This window comes from Juglans regia, chromosome 15 (assembly GCF_001411555.2).
Source record: "Juglans regia cultivar Chandler chromosome 15, Walnut 2.0, whole genome shotgun sequence".
NCBI lineage: Eukaryota > Viridiplantae > Streptophyta > Magnoliopsida > Fagales > Juglandaceae > Juglans > Juglans regia.
The window spans coordinates 12,924,112-12,937,655 of record NC_049915.1 but is presented as its reverse complement, the minus strand read 5'-3'; positions in this window follow the sequence as shown (position 1 = coordinate 12,937,655).

Genomic DNA, 13,544 nt, shown 5'->3' with positions numbered 1-13,544 from the left:
TGTCGAGAATCTTCTTCTTGAACAGGTTAAGATTGGTAGGTAAGCCCTCATTGCATGCCCTCTACAAAAAATTCTTTTCAGCAAGAGTTATCTTTAATTTCCATAGCCTTTTCCAAAATTGATCACTTTGAGAGTTATTCGACCCTTGGCCTTTTTCCAATTCATCCAACTCCCTTAGCAAATGATACGCACTTTTTACTGAATAAGTGCCTTGAGGGGTTCCAGTCCAGATCAGTCTATCCTCACAGTTACAAATACTGAGAGGAATATGTTGGATAATTTCAGCCTCCTCTTGAGAGAATAGTTGATTCACTAGTTGAGAGTTCCACTGCCTCAAGGTCTGGTCAATGAGAGAGCTTACATTAGCCTCAGTGCTTATACTAGCCAAGGGGAATTGAACTCTGAAAGTGGTAGGCCTCGGGATCCATTTATCTTGAAGAATGTTAATGCTTGCGCCATTGCCAACTTTCCATCTAGTCCCTTTTTCTATCAAACCTCTAGCTGCCAATATGCTTCTCCAGATATAAGAGGGTTTATATCCAAATTTGGCTTTCAAAAATTGACCGTGAGGAAAGTATTTTGCTTTTAGAACTTTGGAAACACGAGCTTGAGGATATTGTATTAACCTCCAACCTTGTTTTGCTAGCATGGCAAGGTTGAAACTGTAAAGTTCTCGAAAGTCCATTCCCCCTATTGCTTTTGCCCTGCCCATGTTCTTCCATGAGATCCAATGGATCTTTTTTTCGTTTTCAACCTGCCCCCACCAAAAATTCCTCATCAGCTTGTTTATTTCCTTCAAAAGAGCCCAAGGGAGGTTAAAAATTGCCATACTATAGGTTGGCATAGCTTGGACTACTGATTTAATAAACACCTCCTTGCCTGCTTGTGAGAGCAATTGAACTTTATGGCTGCTGAGCTTAAGTCTAATCCTGTCCAGAATTGACTTGAAAGATTTAGTTCTTGATCTGCCCATTAAAGCTGAAAGGCCCAAGTATGTTTCATATGTTTGAGTGGAATTTACCCCTGCTATACTCAAGATCAGATTCTTATTTTCTTGGGAGGTATTTCTGCTGAAATGGATTGAAGTTTTATCTTTGTTGAGTCGTTGGCCAGAAGCTTTTTTATAGGTATTGAGGACGTGCAACATCCTACTCCATTCAAGAGAATTTGCCTTGCAAAATAAGAGGCTGTCATCCGCGAACGACAGATGGTTGATGGCAATTCTTCTTCTAGCAATTGGAACACCTATTATGGCCTTGGTTTTTTCAGCATTATCTAGCAAGGAAGTTAACACTTCTGCACATAAAATAAAAAAGGTAGGGAGACAAAGGGTCTCCCTGCCTAATGCCTCTAGTTGGTTTAAAGGATTCATGAGGAGAGCCATTCAGTAGGATTGAGTAAGACACTGTCTCCACACAGTTCATTACCAGCTGCACCCATTCTATTGCAAAACCCATCTTGAACATTACTTCTTTCAGGAACTGCCATTCAATTTTATCGTATGCTTTGCTCATGTCGAGCTTTAGGGCCATGAAACCCTCATTGCCTCTTAATCTGTTGTGCATTGTGTGTAAAGCCTCAAAAGCAACAATAAGATTATCTGAAATCAGCCTACCCGAGACAAAAGCAGATTATGTGATTGAAATGATTTCTGGCAGAATAGATTTCAGTCTATTAGCAATTAACTTGGACACCATTGTGTAAATGACATTACAGAGGCTAATAGGGCGATAATCTGAAACTGTTATGGGGTTTTTCTTCTTAGGAATCAGTACAATCTGAGTTGCATTGATTGTATCAACCTTGCCACCTGAGTTTAAAATATATATAACAGCTTCACTTACCTCGTTTCCCACTCGGAACCAGTGGTTTTGATAGAAAGCCGGGGGGAAGCCATCTGGTCTAGGAGAGCTAAATGGATTCATGTTAAAAATTGCCTCCTCCACTTCTTGTTTTGTAAAACTTCTCATAAGTTATGTGTTCGTTTCCTCTGTTACAGTAGGTTTGAGGTGCTGCAGTGACTCTTATAAGCCCTGAGGATTTGAGGTAGAGAATAGATTCTTAAAGAAAAAATGAAATTTTGTACTAACTCCTTCGGGCGTAGAAGCTGTGGAACCAGTTTCGTCTGCTACTTTCTTGATGGTATTCTTCTTCATTCTCTGAGTTGCACACTGGTGAAAGAATCTGGTATTTCTATCTCCCTCTAGGAGCCATTTCTGCTTGGCCCTTTGTCTCCAACAAGTGTCTTCCTCTTCAAGTAGCTGATTAATCTCTTTTTTAGTGGCCTGAATCTCCTCTCTGAGGTCCCTTTTATTTGCTTTTTGGAGAGCTTGTAGCTTTGGAACCTATTGTGGATTATCTTTGTATCAGGTTGCACTGAGTTTTTGCTCCACCAACTCAGTTTTTCTCTACTCCTCTTTAGGTTTTTTGTAGCCACCATCAACTTGTTGGACATCATTTTATTTCTGTTCCAATACTCCTCAATCACTTTCTAGCATTCCTCCTTTAAAGCCCAGCTAGCCTCATATCTAAAGGGTTTCTCAACTCTGGTTGCAAGTTGTTCAACAGTAGATATCGACACCACAAGTGGGCTGTGATTTGAGCTGCTAGTTGTTGCTGTAGTGACTGAGGAATTTCCAAATAAAAGCTGCCAAGGGGAATTTGCACATGCTCTATCAAGTCTCTCTTTTATGAATTGGAGACCTTCCCTATTTTTACACCAAGTGAATTGGTCACCTTTATAGCCTAGATCATGAAGGCCAGTATCCAAAAGGACTATTCTGAAATCCTCCAATTGAGAGAGAGGCCTTTGGCCACCCCCAAATTTTTCCCCATAGTACAAGATTTCGTTAAACTCACCTAAGCAAAGCCATGGGTGATTCTCAGTTGGTAGCAAGGCACGAATGAGGGCCCAACTTAACTTCCTCTTTCTAGGAACATGATTACCATAGAATCCAGTGAGTGTCCAAGTCAGTTTATCATTTTCTAGGCTCACACTAAGGGAGATATGGTGTTGTGAATAGTTGAGCAGATTCACACTAACTGAGTCATTCCAAATGAAAGCCAAGCCTCCACTAGCCCCTCTACTATCCACCACAAAGCTGTGAGCCATTCCTAGTTTTTTCTTAACTAGCTCAATCTTGTTTCTATTACATTTAGTCTCCATAAGGAAAATGAGACTAGGGAACTTGGATTTCACCAAAAGGTGAAGCTCTCGAACTGTCCAAGGGTTCCCAAACCCTCGGCAGTTCCAACTTAAACAAATCCTGGTTGTTGGTGGGGCTGCCTAGCAGCCTCCACCATTTCTTCTTGCTTAATAACCACTTCTTGTATCTCATCTTTCTTCTGTTTTTTGTGAATGTCTGCACTGAAAGGATGACAATCCCCCTTCGTTTCAAAGGTAACTCATCACTCCTCATAATAAGGTCCTCCTTCTCATTTTCTCTTACATTTAGAGTTTGCTCTCTTGCTCTTCTTTTCCATGTGGTCTTATTAGAGGTATTAAGAAGTTTAATATGTGACTCCAGGAAAAGGTTAAGAGAACTAACCTGATTAGTAATAGATGGGCCTGATTTAATAAGAGGGGCTGAGACTTGCTGGACCTTGTCTAGTTAGGTCTTTGTTTTGCTATTTTTCCCCTCTTCCACAGCAGTATATCCACTCCCCTTAGCAAAACCTAGGACCTCGGGGCTAGCCTGGTGCAGAGTTCTGTGTATGCTTGTTTTCCCGAGTAGAGTCAAACTCCTTGGGTAGGGTAGCCTTAAAAACATACCCTTTTTGGTCCTGTTTTGAGTCACCACTCCGTTCATGAGCAGTGTCCTTGGTTATCACCCTATCTGCTCCCTGATTTGAGGGAGGGTCCACTGGATTGTGTCCTTTGTGCCTATGACTAGGAATAGTGTCTTCTAGTGGACTTTTTTCCCACCATGAGGTTTCTGCCTCTCCCCTTCCTCCTCCCTCGTAACGCTTCATGGTTAAGCTATCAGGCCTTGGAGTGTTAGCCCGAAGCCAAGGGCCATATTTGAGTTTGTGGGAGTTATGGCTACGTCTTGCTAAGCTTGTGCATCCTTCCTTCTTGTGTTTTCACATGTTCGGCTTCCTTAATTTGATCGAACAGAGGCGTTGCACATCATGTATTCGGTTGATTGACGAGATCACAGCCCCAGACACGGCATAGCTGCATCTCTAGGCTAGCACAAGGGATGACCCTCCTTCCCTATCCTTCCTATCATGTATTTATCATTGTTGTGTTCTTTGGCTCGAGAAGGAGCCTTGCAAAATCTCTCTCACTGTGCTCTGTTGTTCCAAGGTGTAGTGTCAATTTACATTTACGTGGGTTGCAAGGTTCATAGTTCTGCTTCTATTTTTGGGTGTGCTTCATTTGAGCTTTTATTTTTGTTTGTGCTTCTAGCTTTGGAGATTCATGACAGTTCACAATTCCTGTTATGCTCGCTTTTGGTTGGAGAGGGGTGGCAATTGTGGTTCCAACTTCTATCAATAGAATTGGAAAACAAAATGGCCTTCTTGAGCAAAACAATTCATCAAACGGTTAAGGCTGCTTGCAAGGACCGAGCACAAGATTTAGGTCACAAAAAATTATGAAAACTTCGCCCAACACTCTCGACAAGGTTCCTTAGGAAAGTGCTCACGATTATCGAGCACAAGTTTGTGGTCAAGAAAAATTGCCTAAAACTTTGCCCAACACACTAGGAGAGTTTCCTTAGAGAAATACTTGGGATAATCACTTAGGTCCCAACAAAGGACCTAAACCTCACCTAGCACACTCCGAGAAGTTCCATAGAAAAATGATCACATAACCATGCATAATACTAAGGTCACATAGAATACTCAAAAGTGCTCATCGAGCACCACATTAAGGTAGCAACCAACGATTTAAACCTCGCCCAACCCACTTTGCGAGGTCCCTCAGAAAATGGCTAAAGATAACCAAGCAAAATGTTCATGACGAACACACACTTCCTTCAAGGCAAGGTTCTCTCAAGGCAAGCGATTTTGGGCAAAGTTTTTTTGAGACTTTTGCTTTGGCAGCCCACTTTTTCTCGAATCCCTTCTCGTTTCGAGCCCAAGGAATAGGTTTGATTTATTTTGGACCCATTCAGTTCATCTTCCCCTCTAACACTATTCCCAAATTTTTGCTAGTGCCAGGGGGTACAATGCACTCCTTCCAGCATTCTCTTTTTACGATTATTGGGCAAACGTGCCGTTATCTACAGCATTCACCCGTTAGAGGTATGAAAAATTCGCTACAAAAGCGAGTTACATATTGATGTGGTACTACCATTTGTCATTATCACATCGAGAATATAGGTTTAAGAGTTTGTAAAGTGCTCGAAAATGTTGAGCATACTTGCTTGCAAAAGTGACATAATTATTAAATAATAGATAATGCTATTGTGACTTGGAAATGACATTTTTAAAAAACTAGATGATGTAGTGACACAATAGTGTATAATTTTCTTTTGTAGATGTTGTGTGTAATGTGGAGGACTATATAAGTACCCCTTCCCTGTTTCACTTTACTACTCTTCAACATCCTATTTTCATTTTTTCTCAGTACAGGAATTGGCTTCGATTTCTTTGTCGTCGTCTCTTTAGTTTCCTTTCATTCATACATGTCAAGCTAACTCTATTTCAAAGAGAGCTTCTCAAGCCACCATCCCTCCACCCAACCTTGGCTTTGTTGATGACCCTAATTTGTATGCGGTAAGGATTGGCACTCCAGTGTCATTTCTAGGGATTTGGACCCTTTTCGTTGTAAGTTTCACGTCCTTGAATTCGTCGTGTTGCATGCTCCTAGGTCTGTGAGGGTCTGATTTGACCCAACGGCTCCTATGACAAAGTCGGTCTGTTCGCTGAGTTGTTTTCTCTTGGGTTGCATCCTTCGTTCGTTAGGACCATAACAAAGATCTTGTACATGCTTGTTTGCCGAAGCCAACTCATTCAAAATGCCTAGAGGTTGCTATTGTATTGTTATTTGGCCTGGTGGCAAACTTTAGACCCGCTTAGGCAAAATGTATTGGATGTGAACCCACGTGAGTTTCTTGGCTTCTATTGCCAGAGAGGTAGTCCAGGAACATCTACAATTTTCATGGTTGCAATAGGAAGTGGTTGTTTAACCTTGATGAGCAACATTCCCACTCCCAAAGAATGGACTAGCATCTTCGTGTTCGTGTCTAGCTTTGGATGGGGAATTTAGGGCGAATCCCCCTTCTCGATTAGGAAGCAATGGGGAAAATAACCTCTACTTTGCATATTCCCTCATAGAACTGTCTACATAGGAAAAGTATCGTGTCGGGAGGATTGAAGCTTGGATGTCAAATCATCCCAATTTTTAACATCCAAACTTCATTTTATCGAACCAAAATCTTATCGAGTATTTATATGGTCCTTGACACCCAGGGGGAAGCCTTCCGTTGTTGGCATTTCTTGTTGTGGCTATGGTGTTGGAGTAATCATAGCAGTGTATCCACTGCAACTACAACAAAGGAGGCACTAATGTTCCCCTGAAGAAACGAAAAGTAGTGAAGGTCATTGTCATGGCCTCGTCATTGGTTAGTGAAGCCCAAACTCCTTCACTTCAAATGCCCGAAGATGATGAATTAGACTCCATTATGTGTCTTGTTATTAAGGGAACCGAGCTTTTGGGTATGAGAGCATTAGCATTGGATTCATCATTTTCATTTTTAAAATTTGATGAAAAGTACATATTTTTCATAAATATAAAACCTCTCTATCCATAACTCCACATTGGATTAACTACTGGATTCATCAAAATAATAATAAAATATTATTTTGTTAATAATAATATTTTTAATTTTTTTTTATATTTTACAATTACACTAACTATATGTTAATTAATAATTTAATTTGATACTTAAATTATTATTTCCCAATTTAAATATATTGTGGCTCAAAATTGGAAAACAATAATTTAAATAAATAAAATAATAATTATAGAGTGTGAATAGTGAGTGTTCAAATTTGAAGATGAAGAGAAATGTACTGTAGCTAAAAGCTTGACATTTGAGCATATGGTGAATCTAATGTCAGGATTTTAAAGCTAAAATATTCAAATTTTGAAGATTAAACTCATTTGATGAGTCCAATGTTAGTGCTCTAAGTATTAAGTCGCATGCCCAAACCCCTAGGGCTTTGCTGATGTGTTCACATGATGACTACATCTGAGCCGATATAATGGGTTAGGATGGAGTGATCTTGACTAATGTAGCCCAAGTTGGTAAAGGGATGCAAGGGGATGAGGGGGCATTGACGAATGCTATAGGGTTGGTGTTAGCTCGCATTGAACTTCCCCATGTTATGGTGAATGCTGTAATGGGCCCTACTGGTGACTTGCTCGAGAAAGTCAATCTCCAAGAAGAAGAAGAAGAATTAGAGAGAGAAGAGAGAAGGGAGAAAGAGAGAGAGAGAGAGAGAGAGAGAGAGAATTTGTTGTATGAATTTATAGAGTGATTTTTCCTCTAGTTCGTGATCTATTTATACTTCATTAGTTTCATCAATACGGTACTGTATTTACAACATATCAAACACACAATATTGCAAAACGATGTCATTTCACTTATTTCAATTAACATTTCACTAAACAAAACGACGTCGTGCTACTTATTGTTAGTCACGACTACAATAAAAGGCATTGTTCTAATAACTGAAAACGACATTGTATCCTTCAAGTCTTAAGAGATAAAACTGCCAATGCTTAACTTTCCTCTGCCTTCCCGCTACCATGCTTCTCAAGCCTCTGCTGCTATCATCCACTCTAGCACCCTTCCACTGAACCAATACTTCCACCATAGGTCTATTGTTTACCTTTCTATTGCGACATTGCAAAATGCTCTTAGGCTCAAGCATCAATTCCCCGTGCAAATCAACTAGCGGCAGTGTAGAAAGGGGTGACACATGTTCTCTTCTCTTCTTTTTTAAACAAGAAATGGGGGTAAAAAAAACTGGTGAACCGGGCCGAACCCACCGGTACCGGTTCCTTTTTTCTCAAAATTGGTCAAAACAGGTCCGGTTCCAATTTTCATTTTCTAATACAGGACCGGATTGATTCATATATATATATATATTAATTTGTTATATTATATAAAATATTTTTTATATGGTTTTTTATATTATATATAAAATAATTTTATATTATATGCTAAATTCCTAATTAATATAACATTTTGTTTTTAATATCCTACTATTCATTTATAATAATAATCTAATAACATAAAATTAAGATAACATTTTATATAACATAAAATTAATATAATATAAAATTTTAATATTAAACATGAAAATTTGATCATATGTTATTAATATAAACTATATATATATATATTAAGGATAAATACATTTTATAGCATAATAAATTATAATATATATTCATTTTTTATAAATACATTTCTATACATTTGATCATATACACTCATATAAAAAGTGTATGTAACCATTATATTATCACATATATAATCAAATATATAAATAAGTTAGACACTAGCATATTATCACTAATACATATAATCAAATACTATATCACTACATGATACTATTATATATATATATATATATATATATATACACGCGCACACACACTAATAATAATACTATTAGTAGTCCATTATATATATAAATAACTATATAAATCACTATAATATTAGTATTGATACTATATTATCACCAACATATAGTATTAAAAGATAACTATATACATATTATTATATCATTATATCACTATATAGTATATAGTATATATATATAGTATTAGTATGGTATACTACTATATATAATGGGCCATAATGGGCGTGGATTACTAATAGTATATACTAATATATACTATTAGTCACTATACATAAATAACTATATATTATCACTATAATCAATAGTATTAGTAGTTATATTAATACTATATCACTATACATTATAAAATACTATAATATATCACTATATTATTATATACTATATGAGTGGGGCTACTATGACGCCCCTACCTTTACCGCTGGGCGTAACCCCCAATGTTTTTTTTTTTTTTTTCTTTTCACATTTTTTTAATACATTTAAATATTTTTTAAAAATAAAAAAATACACCAATACACTTAAAATCACTTCCTTAATCACTAAGTAAAAAAAAAAAAAAAAAATTGACCAGCGGTCAACTTGAGCGATCAAATGAGGGAGGCAAAGTAGCTTTTCTCATACTATATATATATAATATAGTATATAATATACCGGATAAACTTGATTGGAACCGGTAAAACCGAAATTGCTGGTTTAGGGGTGTAATTGGTGCAGTATTAGTTCTTCAAATCTCAAAACTGATGTATACCGGTTCAGTTCTAAAATATGTTCAAAACCGGATCGAACTGCAATGGTTACACCCCTAACAGGAAACATGAAAAATAGGATGGAGGAGAGTATCTGAGGGAAGATTAAGTCTGTAAGCCACTTTCCCACTCGATATGTGATCTGACGTGGCCCAAAAACCTTGGGTGACATTTTCAAGTTCCTCCTTACTACTAGTGATTGTTATCTATAGGGCTGAAGCCTGAGATAAACCCAATCCCCCACTGAAAACTATCTTTCAGTTCTATTCTTGTCAAACTGGAATTTCATCCTTTTTGAGCTGCTCCCAAATTAGTCTCAAAGTAGCCATGATTTGATCCCTGGTTTTCAGCAACTCATCCACTGCCTGGTTAGGTGTCAAACCAAGTATATACGACTGTAGTTTAGCAGGAGGTACCCCATCCACAATTTCAAAGGGAGTAAGCTTGGTTGAAGAGTGGAAGGTGGTATTATACCACCATTTAGCCAAGGAGAGCCATTCAACCCACTTTATCTCCTATGAAATACCTTAAAAAGTGTTCTAAACATTTATTAACAACTTTTGTTTGACCATCACTTGGAGGGTGATAAGCAGAAGAGTAAGACAAACTTACTCCTTGTAACTTGAACAATTCCCCTCCAAAATGAGTTTGTAAAAGTGCAACCTTTATCTGAAATAATGGTTTTAGGCATACCATATAACTTAAAAAACATTGTTTAGAAATAGATATGCTACCTTAGTTGTTGTAAAAGGTTGTTTTAAGGCCATGAAATGAACATACTTGGACAATCTATCCACCATGACCATAATAACTGAATACCCCTTTGAAATGGGTAGACCCTCTATAAAATTCATAGAAGCATCAGTCCATACTTGATGTGGTATATGCAAGGTTTTAGCAACCCAGGATGCACATTCTCCACCTTGTTCATTTGACACACCTCACATTCACGAATGAATTTCTTAACTTTAGACTTCAAACCAAGTCAAAAAAATTCAGGTCTAGCACGCTGCAAAGATTTGTCAAAGCCAAAATGACTTACAGAGGGACTAGCATGAATAAAGTGTAAAATCTTCAACTTCAGCTTAGAAAAATTAGGAACATAAATTCTTCCTTCTTTTTAAGAAAAAAGACCATGTTTAAAACTAAAGGAGGGACAAGAAGAAGGATCTAGTTGCAATGAGGTGATTAGTTGATGCATTGTTTGATATTCTACATAAATAGCCTTCAAGTTGGAGTTGGAAAAGATACAGCAACTAACAACATTGATTCTTCATCATGATCTTTTCTGGATAAGGCATTAGCTACCTTGTTCTCCACGCTCTATTTGTATTCTATGCAAAAGTCATAGCCAAGCAACTTGGATAGCAATCACTACTGTGAAGCTGTGCCAACTTTTTGCTCTAACAAATATTTCAGGTTGTGGTGATTAGTTCTAACTATAAATGAGCCTCTAAGAAGCTAAGGTCTTCACTTTTTGACTAGTAGAACCATGGCCAATAATTCTTTTTCGTAGGTAGAGAGTTGCAAATTCTTACCCTTAAGAGCCTGACTGAGGAAGGCCAATGGCCCCTGCTCCTACATCAACACAACACCAATACCCAATCATCACATTCTATTACAAAAACTTTAGAAAAATCTAGTGAGGAGAGTACACGAGGATTTATAACTATTGCCTTGAGTTGATTGAATGACTATGTAGCTCCCTCATTCCAAATAAATGTATATTTCTTTAGCAAAGCTGTCAAAGGAGTAGCTATCTACCCATATCCCTTGATAAACTTCCTATACTAATCTCTCAATCCCAAAAAACCCCTTAATGACTTCAGGGTTTTGGGTTTTGGCCAGCTAACCATGGACTCCATCTTCTTAGGATTTGTGCTGACCCATCTTTAGAAATCAAATGGCCCAAATATTCAATCTCATCACATGCAAACGTGCACTTGGATTTCTTGGCATACGATTGATGTTGCTGCATGTAAAACTGAACTTAGATGCATCAAATGTGATTGTAAATCATTGTCATAAACAAGGATATCATCAAAAAATACAATGACAAATTTTCTTAAAAAAGGTTTGAACACCTCATTCATGAGTTCTTGAACTGTTGATGGTGCATTAGTGAGTCCAAAAGGCATTATAAGGAACTCATAATGCCTATCATGTGTTCTAAAAGCTGTCTTGTGAATGTCTTCACTTCTCATTCAAATTTGATAATACCCTGCCCTCAGATTCAGCTTAGAGAAAATGTTTGAACCAAAAAGCTCATCTAGCAGTTCATCCACTACATGAATTGGATACTTGTCTTTAAATGCCCTATAATCGATGCACATCGTCTATGTGCCATCAAATTTCCTGACCAACAAAATAGGAGAGAAGAATGGGGATTGACTTTGTCGAATCACACCTGATTCCAACAATTCATTGACAATATTTTCAATCTTAGTCTTTTGATAATAGCGGCATTTATAAGGCCTCACACTAACTGGTGATGATTCATGTCAAATTAATTTGATGGTCATGATATCTTTGAGGAGGTAAACCCTTAGGTTCCTAAAAAATCTAGTCAAATTTCCCTAACAACTCGAGAACACTTCCAGCCTCAACTTAGAAATCCTTGAAACATCACCTATAACCAACTGCAGCAATAATCCTTTTTGCCCCAACTTAGAAATCCTTGAAATCTCTTTATCATCCAGCATCTCATTCGATGAAACTGTAATGCCCTTAAGACACATGCCTCTCTCCTTGTAAGTAAACTACATCTTCAATTCTACAAAGTCCCAAAGGATAGGACCAAGTGACAATAACCACTGCACTCCCAAGACTGCATCACAGCCACCCAAAGATAATGTAAAAAAATTGATGGTGAAGGCTATGGCTTGCATTTTCAACCCTATTGTTGTACACTTCCCTTCACTGTTAACCACCTCTCCATGGACTACCCTTGTATGGACTGGTTTTGTTGTATAGGCAAATTACAATTGGTAACTACTGAAGTATCCACAAAATTGTGAGTACCGCCAGTATCTATCAAAATTACCACTCATCTTTTTCTTAACTGGCCAACAACCCTCGTTGTCTTAGTGCTTGGAGCCCCTACAATAGCTTGTAGTGAGATTAAGGTTATTTCCCCATAGACCTCAATTTGTGCTCCTAACCAATAACACTCTAGGAACTATCTAGTAAGTCCATCCCTTCCAACATAAAAAGTCTTGGCTTAAGGCATCTATGGCCTTGAAGCCACTTGTCATCAAATAAGTAGCAAAGATCTTCTTCCTTCTTTCTTGCATTTGAGCCTCAAGACATTTTTTGATAAGGCATCTTTGTTGTAGGTTGAGTTTAGGTGTTCCCAAATGGAACCAGTCTGCCCAGTTTTATACATACTCGACCTTGAATCTAATTAACTAGAATCCATAGACCCATTCCTCCAAGGTCTTCTAGTACTCAACACATACTGTTCTTGGAATTTTGCCAATCCATACACATCATTCAAAGTAGTAGGATTTAACATCCTAACAGGAAACCTCACCTTATCTCTTAGCCCACTCAAGAAACAGTTAAATTATTATTATTATTTATTTATTTTTTTTCAGAAATTCCTCTGATTCTATTAGAAAGCACTTTGAATTCAGCTTTATAGGCAATAACTGTACTAACCTGCTTAAGCCGTGTAAAAGCCTCCATGGGATCATCATAAAGAGATGACCCAAATCTGGTTTGTACATCCTGCACAAATTCTTCTCACAAATGAAAGGCTCATGCCTCACTAGCATCTTGAAACCAGATTAATGCCTCCTCATCCATATGAAAAGAGACAATGAAGATCCTCTCAATAGGAGGAACTTGGTGGTATAAAAAGTATTGGTTGGCTCTATACACCCATGCAGATGGATTGTTGCCTGTGAATCTTGGGAATTCCAACTTAATCCCCTTAATAAAACCTATGTCATACGTTTCTCTATGATGCACCTCACCCACACCTTCATTCAGATCACATTTTCTAACAAAAGTCTGAGCATCTTGAAAATTTCTTGTTGATGCTACATTACCCTCTGAACCTTTGCTGAAAATTCTTGAAATTTGCTTCAACATGTCATTGAATCTCTTATCTTGGGTTTCCTTGTCAACCCTGGCAGCCTCCTGCTGGTATACCAAAAGCACAATTGTATCGTCTATTTATTTTTGTTGTCATTCCTA